Source organism: Colius striatus, chromosome 2 (assembly GCF_028858725.1).
Source record: "Colius striatus isolate bColStr4 chromosome 2, bColStr4.1.hap1, whole genome shotgun sequence".
Lineage (NCBI taxonomy): Eukaryota > Metazoa > Chordata > Aves > Coliiformes > Coliidae > Colius > Colius striatus.
Genome location: NC_084760.1, coordinates 26,266,370 through 26,289,296, shown reverse-complemented (window position 1 = coordinate 26,289,296; position 22,927 = coordinate 26,266,370). Strand labels below are relative to the sequence as shown.

At 44.3% G+C, this 22,927-nt stretch overlaps 1 protein-coding gene across 3 annotated transcripts in view; it reads right to left on the bottom strand.

Annotated features, from left to right (window-relative positions):
• Positions 1-9,896: 9,896 nt before the first annotated feature.
• The window catches only part of ERICH1 (glutamate rich 1), a 94,952-nt gene continuing 81,921 nt past the window's right edge, over positions 9,897-22,927 (bottom strand). For 2 of the 3 annotated variants that reach the window (XR_009818218.1, XR_009818219.1), the window contains 3 exons: positions 16,949-17,082; positions 12,687-12,773; positions 9,897-10,861 (listed from right to left, as the gene is read on the bottom strand). The gene's annotated coding sequence lies outside the window, so the exon portion shown is untranslated. Of the gene's footprint in view, positions 10,862-12,686; positions 12,774-14,610; positions 14,671-16,948; positions 17,083-22,927 lie in introns of those variants that run through there. The other variant, XR_009818220.1, reaches the window with a different exon arrangement.

Here is a 22,927-nt window from a genome sequence, read left to right as displayed (position 1 = left end):
TTGTTAGAGTGGCTCATTTCAGAGTGCTCTCCCTCAGCTTGCGTATGAGGATGTCATTTGCGGCCATCTCACTGAAGTCACGCGTTGTGATGCTTGCTCACTCCCTTGTAACATTGTCTAAGAAGGAAACTGGGTTGGTTGCACATGATTTATTCCTGATAAACATGTTAACTGCTTTTTATCCTTTCATTTTTTCCTGAGGGTTTGCAGATAGCTCTGATTATTTGTAGAGTACTATTGAGTCGCAAGCTGATCTTAGGTTTTTCCATCTTAGGTATTTACTCCTCTTTTGGCCTCCTGGGACCTCTCCCATCCTTCACGAACCTCAGCTATGACCACTAATGACTCTTCAGCCAGATCCCGAAGTACTCCAAAGTGAATTTCCTCAGGTCTGTCTGATAACAGCATAATTATTAGGTGAATGCTTGCTGCTTGGCTGCAGCACCTCTCAGGTAATGGAAGCAAATGGATTCTGATCCTAAAATATTACTTAAAATAAGCAGATACTAATTATATTAATTCTATATAATTATTTCAGACTTGATATGTACAAAGCATCTGAGGCATCATCATAAATCCCTTTCAACATTATCTAATACAGCACAGGCATTTTCAGCAGGGCTGAAGGCCCGGAGTGATTCAGTTGTTTCCTCTCACCGTGCAAGCAGATTGATATTTTCCCTACTCCTTGTATTAGGAGCCACTGGCAAAATAGGCAGGAAAAAAATGCTGTTGCTCACCTTTGACTTTTCAGAAACACTCACAGGTCGCCAGAGTGACCTGCCCAACTTGGCATCTTGCTCCTTTACATGGCAAGCAAAGGGAGGCAGGAAATTGTGTTCAGTGTTGGTATGTGTCTAGCACAGCGGGGACATCCCAGCGGCCTCTCGGTGCTTCTGCCGCAGGAGCGGTAGCGTTCATTCATCAAGGACTGATATCATCCCTGGCTTTAGCACACTTAACATGCTACTTGTGCAGCTGGAGGAAGGGAAGACCGCTGAGTCACTTGCAGATAGATGTGGAGCCAGATGACTTAAGATCTTGGCAGGTTTTGATCTTTTTCTCTCAGGAGGAGAGGATCTTAAGCACCCAGGAAGCCATCATTTCTATCAACCCAGATTATGTTTTCTAAGCCACGGGCCATTTATTTTTTCTTATTGTATCCTTACATATGGCAGCAGCTCATATTCTTCCACACAAAGACCAAAAGGCTCTTTGGTGGAAGTGCCTGAGAGTACAAGGCAGCTGAGAAGCCTGCAGGCATCCGGAGTAACCCATACAGCCCAAAGTACTGCCTGGAGCAGGTCTGTGGCTGGGGGCCCTGGCACCCAGGGCACATGCTGGCTGCACGGTGATGGCGGCCACTGGCCCCTCCCTCTGCCCTCAGCAGAGCAGAAAAGTGACAGAAAGAAAGTATTATTACCTGCCCATTGCAAGTGAGGAACTGAAACAACTGCTGGAGCCTCTAGTAAGTCCAAAATGTAAAACTTGAGCTGTGTTCTCCATATACCCTCTCCTTTTCTTGCTCTCTCTCAGCGAAGTGGATGATTTGGGGTTCTTGGCACCACTTCAGCTCATATAGCACAAAGCAGTTTATTTACAGTGCAGCACAGACCTGCAGATAATTCACCCTCAGTGATATTACACAATTACTTATAGATGCTTGTGTTGAAAATGAAGGAAAATTATTATTTATTGAGAACTTCTCCGCGGTCTCTGGGGTTAAAGAATAAAATAACCAGTAATGTTTTATGCCAAACATTGTGTTAACAGAAAGAATACTATAGTATGGTATTGACAAAAGAGTATTTCATTGAAAGGGCTGTTAGGCTATAATGAGTACATGAAGTTCAGCTTCAAGCAAACCATGAAAATCAAGGTGGAGCACAGCTCATTTTTAATCAAATCTCAGGGATGACAGTGAAGCTCACGAGTGACCTGAGACAGTCTGAGACTAGAGGGAGTTCAGTGCCGACATATGCAGGATCATTTGCTCTTCTGCTTCGCTCCCTTTTCAACATGTACTGCACAGTGCCAGGGTGCAGGGTGTCTCTAACCAACATTATTTCTGTCTGAAAAGGACTGTGGGTGACATCAAGCTGGTTGAAATGCTGGAGGGAAGGGATGCCATCCCAAGGGACCTTGGCAGGATGGAGGAGTGGGCACGTGTGAACCTCACAAAGTTCAATAAGGCCAAGAGCAAAGTCCTGCTGCTGGGTCAGGGCCATCTCCAATATCAGCACAGACTGGGGGATCGATGGCTTAGAACTGACATGCAGAGAAGGACTTGGGGTTACTGGTGGTTGAAAAATTACATACGAGCCAGCAATGTGCAAAAGCCAACTGTATCCTGGACTGCATCAAAAGCAGACTGGCCAGGAGGTTGAGGGAAGTGATTCTGCTCCTCTACTCCACTCTTGTGAGACCTCAACTGCAGAACTATGTTCAGCTCTGGGGCTTCCAACATAAAAAGGACATGGACCTGACTGAAATTTTTGTTGTGAAATGTTTTATGATGAGGATGTTGAGACTCTGGAACAGGTTCCCTTATCATTGGCAGTGTTCAAAGCCAGGTTGGATGGGGCTTTGAGCAACTTGATGCAGCAGAAGATGTCCCTACCCATGGCGAGGGGGGATTGGACTGGATGATCTCTGAATGTCCCTTCCCACCCAAACCTTTCTGTGATTCTGTTCATGACTGTGCTTTGTTGCTTGGGAAAACCAAGTGTCCAGAGCTGTGGTTTTTGTTTGTTGCAACAGCAAGTTCAGTTTGACCTTTGGTGATGGAAGTTTAACCCTTAAGCCGCTGATTTTGGCCTGGATTAATCCTAGCTACCTGTGAGATCCTAAATTAGATGCCTAAGTTAGAAGCACAGACCCAGCAGTGTCTCTCCATAAACAGTGGAAAGAAATAGATGTCTCTGGAGGCTGGAATGGTTCACTCAAGAGTTGAGTAGCATTTGTTTGTCTCCAGTGACAGTGGCAACCTAAAGTAGTTGCATTCCTAGTTTAAATACCTCAGATGTTTTACGTTATGTCTGTTGCATCTGAGTCTTTATATACAAGTTGCTCAGACAGCAAAATAAAGATGAGTAAAATAAGATTCAGGACAGTATTTGAAGCATATTTCAACACAGAGCTGCAGAGTTTTGAGATGCAATTTCCTCTTTTTGTTTGCAGATTGTATTTCTCACATAGAAATGATTAATTTTCTGCTGTTCCCTCACAGAACATAATCATAAAAGATTGGGCAACTTGTTAAATTGTATTTGTACGCCAACTGAAATTAATCAATTAAGTGGAGCTGCTGCAGCACACAGGCACCTCTTGCTTTGGCTGTGCCTCAAGACCTGGGGCCAGCAGAAGGGTCTGGTGGCCACTGGGCTCCAGCCTGGTCTTCAGTCCTCCTCTGGCCTCCAGCCTGCAGGCAGTGGCTGTGCCTCTGGTTCTGGGGAGGCAGGAGGTGAGGTGGCTCTCATGGCCCCATTGCTGACAAGGGTCATTTCTCTGGAAGGACACCAAGAGCAGTGGTACTGGGAGTGAGGAGAGTGACCAGTGACTGGGGGTCACTGTGTGGTGCAAAGGCAGTTGCTGTCAGGGCTGTGAATGTGCTTTGTGGTGGATCTTTCAGCACTGCTGAGGTTTCCCAGGCTCCTGGAAGCTGTTCCTTCTTGCAGAGGGCATCTTGATGCTTTTGGGGATGATGCTCGCTAGTCACATGTCAACCTCCCAGCTAGCATCTCCCATTGTGGCACAATGACAGTGCACACATGCTGGCAGGGGCTTCAGCTCCCAAGGAAATAACATCTGTAGGCTTTTACATCCCGTGAGGATGCCCACAGCCTTCATTGCAGCTTTTCTAAGTGCTAGTCAGCCCTGCTCCTGTGATACACGGTGCTGCATTGACCTCCCTGGTGCAGGGACGCAGTACCTCAGTGTTGCTTCAGCTCGATGAGGTTCCCGGGCACCTCCATACGGGAGGTGAACAGCTGTGGGGCTGCCCGTGCTGGTCAGTACCCAGGCTCTGTTTTTTTGGACACAGAGGCAGCATCCTGTAGCTCACTGGCATCCTCTGAAAGCTGCCCAGAGCCTGGCAATGGTGCCTCTGCATTTGCTGACTGATTTTATTAGCGTCTGTCTTCAGTGAGAAATTACCATCATCATTTGTTTCTGCCGCCATGAGCTTTCTAAAAGTGAGGTGTCCAGCCCACAGTCAGTAAGGAGAGAGGAACACATTCAAAGAGGAAGTTAGCCCACTGCTTCCAGGCACCTCCTGAAGAGGATGAATTCCTCTCTGGAGGTGCTAATTTTTTGCACTATGGAGAGAACCTACAGAAATAACTCAGGCTGAATATTTAATGTGCAGTGGCTAAGATTTAGTGAGATAAAGGTGTAGCACCATACTCCAGAGTGGATATTCTTGAACAGACTGGGCTTTTAAATGCACTGCTCAGTGAAGAACTAATTTTGCTTCACTGTGGAAGTGAAATTCAGTCTGTATGAGTTAAAAACAAGCAACAACTCAAAAGTCTGTTAGTGACACAGTATAAACGGGTTGCTTTACATTCATGCCATTTGTACTGAGGCAATTGCATAGTTAGAGCACAGCTAAAACTGCTCAGAGCTCGAGTGGGTCCCCAGCTTTGCTAAATGGACAAACCACTTTGTTATTTGCGCTTTTTTAAGATTAAAAAGCTTTATCATCAATAGGGTCACTATTCCTTGCTATTTTTTCCTTACTCTGGCTTAAATAACAGCAACAAGATACAGCCCCTTCCCCCACTCAGGAAAACTACAGAAAAATAAAAGAACCCCCAAACATTAAGTGCTTTCACATGTAAGGAAACCATGCACATTCCTTCAGCTCGTCTTAAAGCACCTTCAGGCCACTGGCAAGCGGTAAGGTGGACGTGTCTTCCTCAGGACCCCTCTCTGCTGTCTGTATAGGGAGTAGATTTGGTCAACCTTTCCATCGTTGTGTCAGTCAGGCTGGATTTCACCCATCATTTCTGAAAGGAAACACTTGGAAGCACCCACTGAGTGTTACTCCAAGCCCTCACTCTGCTTGGCATCAGACCTGGACCAGCCTGCCTTGCAGGATGGACTTCATTGGTGGGAGGTCTGGATTACACAAAGTTCCTAAAAGCTTTTGAAAAGGTGTCAATTATTGGTTTTAAAGTACTTTGTGCTCTTAAAAAAGGTCACTTGCAAAAATGCTGCTAAGAAGGTGAAGAAACAACACTTTCTGGGTTCTTTTGGGCTGTTTTCATACTTACAAACACACTCCTACAGAGAGGGGGACACTGATTAAAAGTCAGGAACACACTGTAGCTCATGATCACACGCTTAGTTAAAAACTGAAGTGAACACAGCCCCGGGAACTGTATTAATCTACCGTTTGATTAAACCACTTTTCAGCTACCTTATTAAATTGCAATAGTTGTAGAAGAGTTACAAGAAAGTCATATGAAAGATAAGAGTGGTTTAGGAGTTTATTGTCTTGTCATTGACTACACATAACTAAGAGGGGAAAAGGCATCTTATCCAAGGTAGCAAAGTGTGACAAGCATTAATATCTTTTTTTGGTTTATCACTAATACATTCATAGGAAAGTGTGATTGCACTCTACAGGTAAAATCATTTCTCAGTGAAGTCCCTGTGGTCACAATTGGCTGAAGCCAGGGAGGTGAATTTCCAGTAACACACAACTCTGCCACTGATAAACCCACTGTACAACTTGCAACTGAAAAGGCACCACAGATACTGATCATTTTAAGAAAGCTCCAATGCAGCATCAATGCCCCACTTTTGTTGGTGGTATTAATTACCATTACAGCAGCACCTGAAACCTCAGCTGAGGCCAGATTTCCATGCATCTGACACTAGTAAAACTGTATGGTCTAAATCATAGAATCACAGAATGGTAGGGGTTGGAAGGGGCCTCTGGAGATCATCCAGTCCAACCCTCTGCTAAGGCAGGTTCACCTCCATCAAGTCACACAGGAACATGCCAGGCAGGTTTGAAAACCTGCAGAGAAGGAGACTCCACACCCTCCCTGGGCAGCCTGTGACAGTGCACAGTCATCCTCACAGTAAAATAGTTTCTCCTTATGTTTAAATGGAACTTTTTGTGTTCAAGATTCGTCCCATTATCCCTTGTCCTGTCACTGCATACAACAGAAAAACACAACCTCACAACAAATCACAAACACAACAAAATACAACCTCCTGACACCCACCATTTAGATATTTGTAAATATTTTATATTTCTCTTAGTAAATGAGCATTACCTTGAGTAGTTGTCCAGAGAGAAGACAGTAATTCTGCTTTAGGTAGCTGAGTATATATATAGTTGTGAAAGAGGTTTTCACGAAACATTCACTTGAATTTAATCAACTTTATTTATCATGAGAGATCAAGCTTGAATACTCTCTGATATTTAGTATCAATCCCATTTATCTCAAACAATTCTCCAGCCTATGCCATTTGGAGAGAATACTATGTTTTACTTTCTGATTATTTCATACTTTAATTTCACTTGCTTTTAGGAGGTGGACTGGGGCACACAAACCAAATCGCTACAAAATCTCTTAGGATTCCTTCTCAAAGAATCAAATAATTAACTTGATGTATCAAGGTACAATTCAAACTAGAGAAGCTAGTGCTGTTACACGTAGATTAGTTCAGTTACAATTGTTTGGCACCAGGAGATATTAACCTATATTTGCCTGACATTAGAGCTAAAACCAATCCAATAAATTTTATCAAATAGCTTTTAAACTGCATTTGAAAAGAAGGTCTAATATTTACTAGTTTAAACAGTACCTCTATTTATTTATTTTTAAAAGCTAGGGAAGGCAGAAAGTAATTCCTGGAGCATAATTCCTCAAACATAACAATTTATGTGCCAAATGGAATCCACTGCCGGTGTTTCTTAAAAGCTTTGCAAAACTAAGTAAAGCAGCATTAACCTTCTCAAGCTCACCAGGCTCCCAACTTTCATCAGCATTCAATTGTTGATGAATTGCCAACATTTTTGAAGTAAAGGCCATATAAACAAAAGTACAAATATGTTTAAAATGTAAATGCACTTTAGGGGAGATCAAGGAAGAGATTAAATACCTCAGTCTGGCAAACGATATAAGGATGTTCCTTACATCCCCCTTTGACTCCAAAAAGACATAAACATATGCTTAAAGTTTAGCATGCTCAGACCTTTGAAGACTAAACTCACAGGCAGGCTGGGGAATTGCAGCACGAAGTGATATCCTGCCCAGATTTTGGGAGCCCAGCCACATGCAGAGCGTGCAGGCTAGAGTTAGATATCTATAAACACGGCAAACTTTGGCAGGGGCCAAGCACATGGCACCTGGAGTGCAGGGACATGCTTAGCTAAGGGGAAATAGAGAGGAAAAAGTCCTTAGCTTGTCATGACTGAGAATTTAGTGTCCTTGCTGCACTGGGTGCATAGCTGGAACAGGTTCACTTGGCCAGCCTCCTTCATGGGTCAAGACCCCTTGGGGCTGTGCCAGTCCTTAGAATCATAGAATCATTTTGGCTGGAAAAGACCTTTCAGATCATCAAGTCCAACCACTAACATCACACTGCCAAGCCCATCACTAAACCATGTCCCTCAGCACCTCAGATACTTGGCTTTTCAATATCCCTGGGGACAGTGACACCGCCACCTCCCTGTGTCTAACAACCTTCTTGGTGAAAAAGTTCATCCTAATCTCTAATCTAAACCTCCCATGGAGCAACTTGAGCCCATTTCCTCATGTTCTATCACTTGTTACTGGAGAGAAGAGACTGGTTCCCACATCACTACAACTCCCCTTCTGGTAGTTGTAGAGAGTGATCATGTCTCTCATCAGCCTCCTCAGGCTTAACACCCTGAGCAGCTTCTCATCAGACTTTTTCTCTAGACCCTTCACCAGATTCATTGCCTATCTCTGGACATGCTCTAGCACCTCAGTGTCCCTCTGGCAGTGAGAGACCCAGAACTGAACACCAGGCTTGAGGTGTGGCCTCACCAGTACTGAGTACATGGCGACAATCCCTTCCCTGGTACTGCTGGAACATGCAGAACAGTCCTTTAGAATATGCAGAGAGAAAGTACAGCACCATGGGCTTCGTTGTAAGAATCACCATACAATTGCCTTACGCTCCTCTGCTGAGGAATGTTTGCTCTAACAACCAGCAGGACAAAAGTAGGTAGAGAATATTATCCTCCAGTCACGCTTGGGGCAGCTCCTGGTCCTCCTCTGTGCTTCCAGCCTGAGGGAGGATGAGACACGCGCAGCCTCATACATCTGAGGGCGCAGTTGAAAGCAGATCTTCCAGGGAGCCACAGCAGAGAAAGGGATGGACACCTTGCCATCTGTTGTGCCCAGCAAGAGAGGGTAGCTCTGCTTTAACAAGCTGAAACTTGGGATTTAGCTTTTTAAAGGATCAGATAGGTTAGCTACAGATGCCTACATCTGCTGGATACAGTCCCAACTTTTCACCTACAGATGAACTTCAGTCCAGGCCCAAATCATCACCAGTAGGTTTAAATGCATTACATTTGTGATTATTTTCAGTTATATCTTCCTGGTGGTTTACTGGACTCCCAAAGCCTGTACCGTTATTGTCTCTCCACACTCAATTTGCCTGTTGCCTCTGTTGTCCTCCTGTCTCGGTACCAGGAAAAACTCTCAAGACTATTCAAAGCAGTTCTCATGAAAAAAATCCAAAATATATTCTCCATGAGCATCGTTTCCATGATACAGTAAAATGGGAACATCCTAGTGGCCAAGTTCCATTTAAACATAAGAAAAAACTATTTCACTGTGAGGGTGAGGGAGCCCTGGCACAGGCTGCTCAGCGAAGGTGTGGAGTCTCCTTCCTTGGAGGTCTTCAAAACCTGCCTGGACATGTTCCTATGCGACCTGATCTAGGTTGACCTGCTTCTGCAGGGGGTTGGACTAGATGATCTCTAAGGGTCCCTTCCAACCCCTACCGTTCTATGATTCTTAAAATTATACAGTTCTTACACTCGCTGTTATCTAACAGAAGGGTTCATATTAGCACAGCGATGGCACTGAAAACAGCTAACAATCTTACCTTGCACGGGTAATTTAACCAAACTGCAGCTGCCCAAAATCATATGCATGGGTTAAAAAGCCATAAATGTGGCATGTTGAGGGTGGTGGGGGCGGTCGCGCTCTATCTCTTCAGCCCATGTGATCAAATGCTTTCCAGAGACCACTCTTACTTTTGTCCATGGAATGGAGTATTTAGTTTCATTTCTTGCAGGTGAAGGCAGAAGATGGAACATTCCACTAGCTGGCTGAAGTTTTTTTGTTTAATTTTAAATATAAACAGAGGGCTCCAGAAGGCTGAGTGATTGGTAACGTGTGATCCAGTCTGCTGGCAAAAATGACCCTGAAAACACCGATTTTTCCCATCTTCTTCAGTTTAAACAACATTTGTGAGGGGCAGGGGGAAGAGACATCTTTCGGAGGAGGTAAGAAACCGAAAGAAGGGCGAGAACAGTGCAAAATGGCACAGAAGTCCCAAATTTCGGCCCGGTTGAGCTGGTGGTTTGCGAGGCCGCGCGAGACACATTCAGCTGCGCGGAACGCCCCCTGGCGGCCGAACGCCATCACTGCTGGCAGAGGAAATGCTTTCAAACGCGGGAAAAACCCCAAACATCATGTCTGTGTTTAGGAACGGAGAACAACGCGCTTTACATGCCAACGAATGCACAGAAGAGCCTAAAAAGGCATGTTTACCCAAAACACCAGAAACGGTTGGAAAAACACAAACGAACGGTTAGAAAACATTCCTGAATAAGCTATTGCATTGAGTGAGAAGAACAAGAAAATAAGGGAAAAGGAGAGAAAAAAGGGACAATGTTTACTTTTATTTTAATCAGAATGTGTATTACGGGATGAGTGAGACTTGCAGAGGGACACGATCTGATATTGAACTCTGTAACAAAACCCAACCCAATATTTTTACTGTACATTTCTAGAGTTTCTGTACAGAATACAAAGTTATCTAGTCTGGTGCCATGGTTCCTTCCTAATACCATATGGATGGAGTAGCCTGCAGCCATCTCTGCTGCTGCAGAAGACTACCAGCTTGTGTTACAACACACAAAGCCTTCTACACAAAAGGCATCAAGCAATGTTTAAAATTCAATAGGCTAGAGCACAGAAATTCTGCCACATGCACAAATGTACATCTCTAGTTAGATATAATACTACAAAGAGTCTGTGAGAGATTATTTGCACTTGGTCTAGCTGTTGTCATGAGGAATATATTGCTTCTAACTTTTCATTTTAGAAACCCAGTCTTTGCATAGGAGTCCACTTGTAGAAGCTGCAACCAGGTGACGCTAAGGCAGTGTGGTACACCCATCGATCTGTTTGCACCTATTCCCATTTTAACTGCATTTTATCCCTTGAGATCTCAATGTAGATAACAAAAGAAGTCCATTGTATTTACAGTCAGTTCGTCTTATTTGGAAATATGATGCCTCTGTTAGTCATTGCTCTTTTTGTCTTTCCTGAGGCAGTCTGTAATTGGTCCATCTTTTTAACTTTGTGTGTAGAAGTCACAGCTGCGAAGTATCTTGTTACCTCCTCACCAGTAACCAAGGCAGAAAAGCCACTCATCAGTGCTACTGACACCAGCCTTTGCCTCTTGGGTCACACCCTAATGTAGCTTGAAAGGTCAAGGGAAATCTCTTCTTTTGGGTTAGCTGGTGTGTGCTGTAGCTGGATATACTGATTCCAAACATCCCCAGCAGCAATGCTGCTCGTTGCAGCAGTGTGTCTGATGAGTTGATAACCATTTTTCCTGCAGCTTGAGTCTACGGGAAGAAACGGCAAGTTACACGCTGATTCAGCTGAGGGCAACACAAAAGCGGGTCTTTGGAACCTACAAAGCACTTTTTAAGTTCTCCACAGCACTTAATACAGTCCGACTCTCTGCTGAAGAGTATTCGGCATAAACTAATGCACATTTTGGAATGCCTCCTTTTTTACTGCTTTGTAAAAGAAAGGACACACTTCTGATAGGATTTTTCTTTCATTTGTACCTCATTGATTTCAGTGACTTTAATGGGGTTCCCTCTGGCTACTTGGCTGAGAGGGTGAGCTGAATCAAGTGTGGCGGCTTAGGCATAAAGGAGAAGGGACTTTCTTGTTCTGTGAAGTACAAAGATCTCTTCCTTCCCACAGATTAGCTACTCACACAGTGAAGCTCCCTTGAATGTTAGTTACTAATTTGGGGAAGCAAGGCTAAAAGGGATCAGTAACATCTTTTATTAGCTCCACAGGTAGTACCTAAACCAAGCAGGCAAGTTTTAGCACAGTCTCTATGGCAAGTCCGACAAACAAGCAGGAAACGGCAATCAAAGAAAAAATCACAAATTATTTACTGGTTATCTGGATAACAATCAGAAGAGAGATTAAGTCACTGTTGCTTGTCTGGTATGTAGTATTGATGACAGACTGACCAAGAAGCAGAAATATGGCTGCTGCCTGGACTTTCTAGACAGCAGAACACAAAATCCAATAGGTATTGGCACTGTGGGTTAAATCATATCACGTGTCTTTCAAGTTGTATTATTTCTTATATGAAATGATGAATAGGCTTCAAATAATGATTTTTAAAAAAAAATCTTCCCTTGCAGGCCATGGGCAGAAAGTATGGCACCACCAAGAGAACTGACAGGTTCCAAGGAGCCTGCTTTTCACTTCCAGATACTAGGGGTTTTTTTATGTGAGCTTAAAGCATGAAGACTGAACTCTCTGACCTTGATAAATGTGGCTGACAGTGTGGCTGCTTCAGCAGCAGAATCAAAAAAGACAAAGGAAATTCCAAATAAAATTACTATGTAAGGTGATATCAAAAGGCATGCAGTGAGGCATACAGAAATTCACTGCTAGGACTGAAGCCCAGTATCCTTAGCTCAGCCTCTCAACTACACAGCTACCACCTCTCAGCTACTATAGTCTATGATTTTGGATGCAGAGCTCATTGCCAAGAGCTGTGAGCTCTTCCAACAAAAGGCTATATACTCTGTAAATATCAAACTATGGAGTACAATGAGGAAGCTGCTCTACCTTGGTATATATATTTTTGGGTGGGTTTATTCTCAATACTTAAAACATTTTCCATGCACGCTTTTATTTTTTCTTTCATATAACCATTGATAGCCTGGTCCCACAGTGTTCCAGAGGTCATTAATGGCTGAGGTTTCTTTATCATAACCATAGAAGCTGGTTGAAGTCTTTCACTGACAGTTCATTTGAGTTGCTTAGGAACCCAATATCCTTCCTCCTATTATCATTTTCCTACTGCCCCAAACACACAAAGCCATTGCAAGGGAAAATGATGGAGAAGTAGTTTCTGTTTAAGCACTGCAGAAACATAAAATCATTCTAAGTGTTCTGCATTGGGTATTGAGGCATAATACCAATTATCAAGAATTATTATAATTCATTTACTTTTCAGCAGAGGCTTAATTAAGACTTTGAGTTGTTATGCAAGTTAACCCACCAGAAGCCAGTGTTCCCTTGGGTTGGTCATGCAATAATTTGAAATAAAATCACTGAGAGCAAAAGAAATACTGTTATTCCAAAGATCTAATTAAAAGTAGGAAAAAAAAAAAAAAGACAGCATTTTCATACCTGTAGCAACCTGATATACCCAGGTGTCATTCTCCGCAGAGGAATAACCATGATTTCTGAGTCTTCGTAGAATTTCAGCCTCTACAACTTCGGAACACAAAAACCATTACTAAATCCCAGGGATTTTTTACAAGTTGACCTCTTAATGAAACATAAGATGAAGTCTAATACCATTTGCTACAGTTGCAAAGCACTCCAAGAAGCAACATATGCAAACAACTCTATTTCCTCACCTGATGCCCTTTCCCTGGAGCCCTTTAGAGGTGTAAGGTCCTGGGGGTTTATAAAGCCCAGCTCCGTTGCATAAGCTGTCACATGGGATCCGTCTGCACCCCTGAGGTATTGGCAGAGCCTGAACTGTCCTGCCTGGGGCCAGGTATGCCTTGTAATATTGGAAAGCTCTCTGGGAATGCCTGAAGCTCATTAAGAGGGTATCCGACAGCTGACCTCCTTAAGAACAAGAGGGCCTAAGCCTTCTTTATAGATAGCACTGGGTATAAAAAGAAGGAGGTCAAGATAGCATTTTGTATTGTAGCATGTGAAAATGCAAATAGGATTGGATGGTTTTTACATAACTTAGAGCATATTTTTATACCCATAGGATGACCTGACTGTGTAGGATACTTAATGCAGCCATGACCCCGGGTTGAAAGGATGTGCTAATGTAACTGGCTGATTTGGAGACGCTTTTAAAAACAAGTTCTTTCTTTTCTGACAGTGTTCTCTTCTACCCAGCATTGTACATGTCCTTGCTCCTTTCTCTATTGCTTTACCACTAAAAAATACTGAATCTAATACTTATTATTACTGTTATTACTATTTTCTGTTAACAATGATTTCATTGAGTGAGCCTGTATTCAGTTCTGCTCCTGGGCTCCTACAGCACACAGTGTGAGAAATGGTGGTAAAATCTCATCTACTAAATTAATTTCTCTTTCTTTTAGGAGTGTCCATGGATGGGCTGTGCTGAGGAAGCTCCTTTTTCCTATTATCAATACATGCAACCTTGAATAAGGATAGGGGTCTCCAATTGCACTCGTATCTCTAAACACACAGCGATCTCCAGGTGGTGAAGTCAGTGTAGCACCACCGTGCATAGTGAGCCCACATCAGTTTTCATCACAGGTGCTCCATGGAATAGCACTGCTTTACACCCCTTTAGTCCCTGTTACAGCAGCCTAACGCTCTCTGAGAAATATTCCTACTGTAAAAAAGCAGAAACTCGAGATGTTTCTGTGTGGAGATATACAATACATTTAAGTTTTTCACAATGATATCACTTATCAAGGATTCTCCGAGCTCCTTTACTTTTCAATAGATGCCTAATTAATATTATAGAAAGGAACAATGCCGTTTTCTTCTGAGGCTCTGGCTTGCACAGCACGCAGTGGGCGTTTTCCTCTCACCACCCCACGTTTTATACTGCGTGGACCCTGTTGGCACCAGTGGAGCTGTGTCTCATTCACAAAGAAAGGCAATTGGAGTTGAACTGGTCCTATAGCATCAATCTAAACACTAAACCAGGAGACTGGGAACCTGCCAATTTGTTGGGGGTTTTTTTTGCAAACATACAGTTTCCATAGTGACCCCATGCTAAACCTTAAGTGCTGTATACCTCAGGTATAGGAAATGTTGTATTAATGGGAAACAATCAACATAAAATTGGGAGCTGACTGAAGTTAATGGAAAGCATATCAGTAAATGAAAAGTCCCCGTGTCTGCCCAAATGCACCTGGGATGAAAATCTGTAGTATAAAAAAGCAAAGCTTTTCTCTTGCTCTTGTTTCTCACCGTATGCCCCACGCTAAGTCTCCTGCACCCACAGGAGAGCGCCTGGGCTTGCTGCCCAGAGCAGGACATGGCTAACACCGCAGAGTCCATGTTCTTCTGGAAACACAGAGAACACTGAATTTTTCCTCTAAATGTCCAGCCTTGACTGCAATCAAAGAAAAATCTACTCACTGCACTATCAGAGTTTCAGGAGCTGCAAAAAAAAAAAAAAAAGCATTGCTAACAATGTCTGTCATTTTGTGTGTAATTCTTTCCATTTGGAGAATGGCAGCAAGATTCCTGTGGCACGGTATTCAGAAAGGGAGAGCTCTCACACCAAGTTTCTTTGTTAAGAAAATAAAAGAGAAAGACTATGCCTTGAATGCCACAGCTGTCTTTAAAAATGATTTCTTGTCCATGCTCAACACAGCTGAATTGTAGAACGATTTCTGTAATTGCAGGTGTTACCAAAAATCTATACTACTTTCCTGAGGACTCTGAAAGAATAACCCTCCAGAGGCAGTTTCAGAACTTTGACCAGCAAAGGGCTGCCTCCATTCCTTTCCAAATTCCAAGCCTTCTGAGAATGGAGTCCTGACTGCCACAATGCAGAGATGAATGTGCCTCTCCTGGGCTGTGCACTGGCTGTCAGAGCAGGTAAAGCATGAACAGCAAAGGGCTCTCCTGGAGAGGACCCCACAGTGCAGACTATTTGCCTCATTCATCTACTAATGCCTTAACTGCTTGATGGAGGAACTGATTCCTAACAGGCACCAGGCAGACAAGAATGCAAATGATATGCTGACTTTCTCTCCACCCCAAAATTAAAGGTAGGGGACACTTTGAACCCAGCTGCCACTTTTCATCACCTTGCACTCTGTTTCCATTAAGAGGAGAAATCAATAACGAAATTAAAATTTCCTTTGCTGTACTCCTGTGCCTTTGGGACCAGCAAGGGCTGCTTCCCCCAATGCAGAAGGGATTGATCAACAGGAACAACTTCTTTTCACACTGTTAGAGCCCCAGAAAGGCTTTCCCTGCTGCCTCTGCTGCCCAGAAGTGTGTCCCTGTCCCTTCAGAGTGCGGTGTGGGGATGCACACGCCAGCATCACCCACCACATCCCAGTGGGAGGCAGCAGGGCAGTGTGGCAGCAGGGGGCTTGGGACCTGGCTCTTTCAGCAGATTTTGCAGCCCACCTTGAGCTCCAAGACAGATGACAGAATTTAAGCCAAAACTACACTGTAATTGTTCCTGGACTTGTTGCTTTCTCTATGTGCCTCAGACTTTGTTGGCTTCTCTTTCACAGACAGCTGCTTCTCTCATCATCCTGAATTCACTTTCAGATCCTTAAATATGTTCATCTCCTAAAATCGAGCTCAGCTTCCTGGTTTTCCTTGCTGCCCATGTTCTGTACAATGATTTTCATTTTCCAGCTCATTTTCCCAGATACTTTCCAGTATAATTACTTTTATCCCGATGAAAGGGCAACTACATCAGCACTTCCCTTCTACATCAATACTTTAGCTTTTGCATCAGAAATCTGTCCTCAGAAGAGGGAAGCACCCTGCTTTCTTCTACTAGTCACTTCTTGCCATTACAGATCCTTGTGGGAGCTGGAGTTGCGATGGTCTATGGCACTTGAGAGATTCTGGGTGCCATCTGGCCCTGACTCTCACCCATACAGCAGTTCCATGCTTTTGTCACTCCCTGCTTCCTTATTTCTTAAACCATCCTACTTCTAAAAAATGTTTATCCGTCCTGTGGCAGAGGGAGGGCGGAGCAAGGCAAACTGGTTGGGTGTGTTGAGTTGAACCATAGGCAATGGCAGCTGAGGAGAGCAGTTTTCTTACACATGAGTGTAAGCCCAGAGTAGGGAGCTGCAGCTGACACGTGGCTGTTAGGACCACACACATGGATCCATCAGTGGGCTCTGCAGCTGATGGCACGCACAGAGAACCTTGAGAACCTTCATCAGCCACATTGCAGGCTTTGCTGGAGCAAGGCCATGACACTGACAGAGTAAGAGCACGAAGATGTGCTCAAGGAGGGGAGAATCCTGCCCCCTGGGTGGCTGGGGCGAGGGCTACTCCACTACTGGAGAAGGCAGGCTGCACCCTGTAGATGGAGGCAAGAATAAGGCCAAGGAGAAGGCACCTCAGGCAAGGCGGTGGCAAAGGTGGCCTTAGGGGCTTCAGCTACTTGTGCTCAAGTGGTTGGAGCTGATGTCTCCCGACAGTTGTTGCTCCTACCTGATGGATAAAGACTGCAGGCAGAAACTGCAGGGCATTGCTCAGACTCCACTGGCTGTGAGGCTCATTAAGCTTGATTTACTCTAGGTGTTTCACACTGATGTAGGGGCAGTGTTGTAAAAGTGGACTTCCCATAAAGCACACAGAGTTTTCATCACCGTTTTTTCATTCTATACCTAGGCAACACTAGATAAATGTATTACTTTGAAATAACAAATTTTGAAAATAATTCCGATATTTACCTAAAGAAGTACTTTCCAAAACTCATCATCCTTGAAGAGGCCAGGCTGGAGGAATACCGGCAGGATTCTGAAACTACTCTGGGCTTCCTTTGCGGCTCTTTGTGCGGGACAGGAGTAAACATGAAGTGTTGTCACTGCAGGCAAATAAATAAAACAAACCATGTAAAGAAAACAAAACAACAAATCTTTCTCCACACAGAACTGTATGACTAATCCTGGGCTTTTTGACTTTAACAGTTATTAGATCTGAGAGTACATCCTCACAAATCATTCTCCGAGTTAATTAAAAATTAAAGCTAAGCTAAAAGAAAATTTTGACTACACCAAAGGTAACTAAGACACCCTATCTGTACAAGTGACAGGACCGGGACACTGTCAGCTCCTAGAAATAAGAGACAGTCTTGCCCCAAAGAGCCTACAGTCTGTGGGGAGGCAAATGGATGCCAGCAGATGGAGGAGCCCAGGGAAACAAGGACAACGTATCGCTTGGCATGAGAGGCAATGTTCTCAGCTCACTCACAGTCAGATTGTTTCCAAGTTTTTGTAGGCGTTGCAGCAAAGCACAGTGTTAAGAAGGGATGTGAAGGTGGTTAATGAATTTTAAGATGATAAGGCAGGCAAGGAACATGAACAACGTTAGTCATATTGTTGCATTACACAGTAAAATCTTTGCAGAGCACAAAACTAGGGAGATGTACTGGAATATGTTGATGACAGAAGCAGGAAATACCAAAGAAGACTGTAATACTGTGTAGATGAGCTGAGGCAGAGACAGACAATTCCAGACAGTTCAGTCCTTAAAGTCATCTAAGGTTACAGATAGACAGCAACAAGAGATTGTGTTGCTGAGGTTTATGGAGTTACCATTGAAGTAGCTTAAAATACACATTTATTTCCTGCTGACAATTGTCTTGTTTACTTCCCACTCCTCCATGGCCAAGTAGCTATTCTGGTATTTGCAGCCTGCATACCCATAGTGCTTTGATGGCACTGAGGGATGAAATAACGGAAACCGACAAAAATTTAACAGTGAAAGAATAGCAGAAAATCAAGTTAATTTCTGAAATGGAGAAAGGAAAACCTCTGTCATGAAAGAAAATTTTGTTATAAATTGGTGCATTTCATGTGTATTAGAAACTACAGGGAAATAACTCTGGGATGTTTTTTTTCTCAGTATTTCTGAGGCAAGGCAGGTCCTAGATTCACAGAATCATAGAATTATTTCAGTTGGAAAAGATCTTAAGTTCATCAAGTCCTATCAGTAACATCACACTGCCAAGCCCATCTTAAACCATACACCTCATCTATACATCTTTTTAAATATCACTAGGGATGGTGACCCCACCACCTCCCTGGGCAGCCTGTTCCAATACTTAATAACCCTCTCAGTGAAAATGCTCTTCCTAATCTCCAATCTAAACCTCCCCTGGTGCAACTTGAGGACATTTCCTCATGTCCTGTCATTCATTACTTGGGAGAAGAGACTGACCTCCACCTCACTATGACCTCCTTTCAGGCAGTTGTAGAGAGCGATCATATCTGCTTTCAACCTCCTCTTCTCCAGGCTAAACATTCCCAGCTCCTTCAGCTGCTCCTAATCGGACTTGTTCTCCAGACCCTTCACCAGCTTCATTGCCCATCTCCGGACACACTCCAGCACCTCAATGTCCTTCTTGTAGTGAGGGGCTCAGAACTGGACACAGGATTTAAGGTACAGCCTCACTAGTGCTGAGGGGGACAATCACTTCCCTGGTACTGCTGGTCACATCATTTCTGATACAAGCCAGGATGCCATCGGTCTTCTTGGTTACAGCTGTCACGGGTTTGTATGTAGCTGTGTTTTGCTTGGTAAGAGGGAGAAGGGGTTGCAGTGCCGGTCCCCATAAGCAGTTCTCAAAATATACCCCTGCTCTGAAGTGGGCCCACCTCCAGCCCGCTGGGCCAGTCTGGCACCTCTGCCATCATTATTTAAGATGGGAAATCTGAGCTGGAAGAGAAGGTGAAGGAGTGGTACAGGATGGAGGCAACCATATAAATGTCACAGTCAGAGGAGAGCTCTGGACTGGAGACCCCTCTGCAGCCCATGGTGAGAACGCAGGCTGTGCCCATGGAGGGCAATGGCAGGACTGAGAGCCACCAGCAGCTCCGTGTGAGTGCACCTGTATGGGCGAGAGACTGTGTGAGGAGACAGCCGTGGCGCAGGCCGTGCTGGAGAGCCTGTGGGCCGCAGAGCAGACCCACACAGGAGGTGGAGAGAAGCTGCAGCCTTTGGGGTGAATGGACATTGGAACTGCCCGTGCAGAGCTGCCAGGTACGTGAGGGACCCTGTGCTGGAGCAGGGAGGGATCAGTGAGGAACCCCCCTGTCCTGAGGAGAGACAAGCAGCAGGAGCCATTGGGAAAGGGCTGACTGAAATCCCCATTCTCTGTCTACCTGTGAGTAGTTAAGAGTGGAGGAGATAAAGACACTGGGATTGGCGCTCTGAGTCTGCGAAGAGGGGAGGGGTGGGAAGAAGGTGGTCTTAAAGGGCTGGTTGTGTTCTTCATCATTGTATCACTCTGTGTTGTTTTCTGTTTGTTTTGTTTTGGGGAGTTATGTGTTTGGTTGATGGTGGATTAAATTGTTTTCTTCTCCAAGTTGAGTAGTCTTACCTGTTTTGCCTGGGTGAGTGAGCCCTCCCCATCCCTTGGGTGTTCCAAAGGCCCTTGGTACTTATGGTTGATTGTGGTCCTTTGCTCCTAGATGGGCCTAAATCACAACAGCCACCTGGGCACACACTGCTGGGTCATGTTCAGGTGGCTGTTGATTAACACCCTTAGGTCCTTTTTCTGTTGGACAACTCTTCAGACTCTTCAGACTTCAACTCGTCCCCAAGTCTATAGCGTTGCACGGGGTTGTCATGGCCCAAGTGCAGGACCTGGTACTTGGCCTTGTTGAACCTCATACAATTTGCCTCTAGGCAAGCGCTACCGTCGCTGGCAGCTGCACAGGGGCAGTGCAGCCGCTGATTAGGAACTCAGTTCTGGTCAAGTAGGGCTGGATCCCTTTCTTCTAATGCCAGACATGCCTAGCACAGGTGCCTAGTTGCTCTAAACTCCCATGGTTATTCACCTATTTTAGATATTCATGTTAAGATCTGGGAAAGCAGTGATGCTGGACAGTACAGGGAGTTACACAGGTAGTGCAGACAGAGATCAAAAAGTGTAAATACAGGCAGTTACGTGAACTGCATCCCACTGATTAGACCAGAAGAATTCAAAGTGAATGGCTACAAAGATGACCAAAGGAAATGAAAAGTATCTATTATAAGAAGAAGCTATATTCAGCCTCACAAAAGGAGGATCATCAAACCCTTCATTTCCTCTTAGATACTGATGAGTGTTGATGATGTCCTCAAACACTGATTTTTGCTTCATTCCCCAACTACCAGATGCAGTCAATAGCTTACCTTCATCCTCCCTTGCTCAGGGGAGGTCTTCATAGACAGAAAGCCACACTAGTAAAACTGATTGGCCCATTACACGTGGAAAAGTCAACACATCAGAAGGACTGCATTTAAGGCTCTGCATAACAGGTACTATCTGATCTGATGTGCAAACACTGTCTTTGCGGGGACCATCTCCAGTGTCCCTGCAGATAGCCACTGCCCTACAGAACATTGCCAGTTGTGACTGCTATAGATCTATGAGTAATCAGCTGGGTGAACAAACTCATTGTCAGTTTTCTGTACTTAAAGTGTGTACTAATACAGATGTGTTAATTCATTGTTTAACTGAAAACTAAAAAGACCTCACCAGAAGGAAAAATAAACCAAACAACCTCTGACATGGTTGAAGCACAGATGGCCTCCCTCCCTCCCTCCCTCCCTCCCTCCCTCTCCTCACACCTCCCATAGGGTGAGCATGGGATTTGGAAAACAAAATCAAAACTTGTGGGTTAACATAAGAACAAGTATAATAAGTAAAATAAAATAAAATAAAATGTAACAACAGTAAGAATAAAAAAAAACAATAATAGAAATTAAAAGAAACAAAACCCAAGAGAGACAAGTGATGCCCAATGCAATTGCTGACAACCCGTTGACTGATGCCGATGGAATAGTCCTTTGGCTAGTTCAAGTCAGCTATGCTGGCCATGCTCCTCCCAGCTTCTTGTGCACACACAGGCCTCCCCCTCCCTCTCCCCAGCAGACTCTCTGCTAGGGCAGGGTAAAAAGCAGAAAAGGCCTTGATGCTGTGCAAGCACTGCTCAGCAATAACCAAAACATCCTTCTGTTATACCCAAAATATAGTCCTGCAGCAGCTACTAGGAAGAAAATTAACTCTATCCCAGATGAAACCAGAACAATCCCAAATCAAGAATGGGCGCTCATTCTTGCAAGTTTGAGATCTTACTGGATGTTGGCAGCTTTCAAAGAGCTGCTGCTACACCCATGCTGACCTCTAGCAACTCTGACATCTAAGTTCACTTTAATAATCTGCACAACTATGCAGAATCTATAGGATGCAGTCCAAGCTTCTCCCTGGTCTAGCAGATAGGGCCAGGGAGCAGCTTTGTCTGCCTCTGCTATTCAAGGGATACTGCAACACAAGCACTTCTCCGTTCTATCTTTTGCTCAATATCCACTCCTGGAAAGTGGGTTTGTATGTTTAAAACACATGGCAGTGTAACAGCTGTCTTTTTTGAGCAACAGCTTTATGCCTTGCTGCTTGTGAGGTGTGTTCAGAAATCAAACATCACAACACCCTACCAGAGCAGCTGGAACACTAGCAGTGCTCATTGACTTGAGAATTATCAGATGCATATGAGGGCAAAGATTTATCTATAGCCATCATTCTGGGGAGGTTCACATCTGGCAGGCAATAAGACAGACGTCCAGTAGAAGTCCAGAGTCCCAGTTAATCCTGGAAACAGCTAATAATAGAGTTCCCTTTTCTCACAAGTGTAATGCACTGCCTTGCAATGACCCCAGTATTCAGAGCATGTACCAACCACTTCAACAAGGCAGTACACTGGAATGACAGGCAATGCAATCCCGACAGTTTGTGAAGAAGGTGGGTACCATCATTTAAACACAAGGCCATTTTTCAGCTACCAAGACAGTGCTGACCCGACTAGGGAAGCCTATATGGGTCTATCTGGATACATATGCACACCTATGGGTATATCTAGATACATAAGACTCGCAAGACACATCATTACTCAAGAGCACATCATCAATTAGCTGTTATTAATCCAGGAGGGCATATGATTTGTTGCTCTAAAGGAGCAACATACAATGCTAGCTATTTTTCAAAGAAATAAGGATTAGGCTATTCTCTGTGAACAGTATGGAATTTCCTTTCCATTCAGTAGAGATGGAGGAAAGAGAGGTGAGTTTGGTAAGGAGCAAGGTATGTCCTCTCACTCTGTTCTGCTCCTAAAAGCCCACTAAAATCACAGAATCTCAAGGAAGAAATCCCAAAAAATCATCTAGTCCAACCCCCCCACCAGAGCAGGTCACATAGGAACTCACAAAGGTGGGTTTTGAATGTCTCCAGAGAAGGAGACTCTACAACTCATCCAACCAGTCCATTCCAGTGCTGTCACCCTCACAGTTAAGAAATTCTTCCCTGTATTTCTTTGGAACCTCTTATGTTCCAGCTTGTACCCATTGCCCCTCGTCCTATCACTGGATATCATTGAGAACAGTCTGATTCCATCCTCCTGACATCCACTCTTTATGGATCTGTAAACATTAATGAGATCACCCCTCAGTCTCCTCATCTCCAAGCTAAAGAGCCCCAGCCTTTCCCTCAGCCTTTCATCGTAAGGAGATGCTCAACTCCCTTCACTATCTTTGTGGCCCTGCGCTGAACTCTCTCCAGCAGCTCCCTGTCCTTCTTGAACAGAGGGGCCGAAAACTGGACACAATATTCTGGTCTCATGAGGGCAGAACAGAGGGGGGAAGAGAACCCCTCTCAGTCTACTGCTCACACT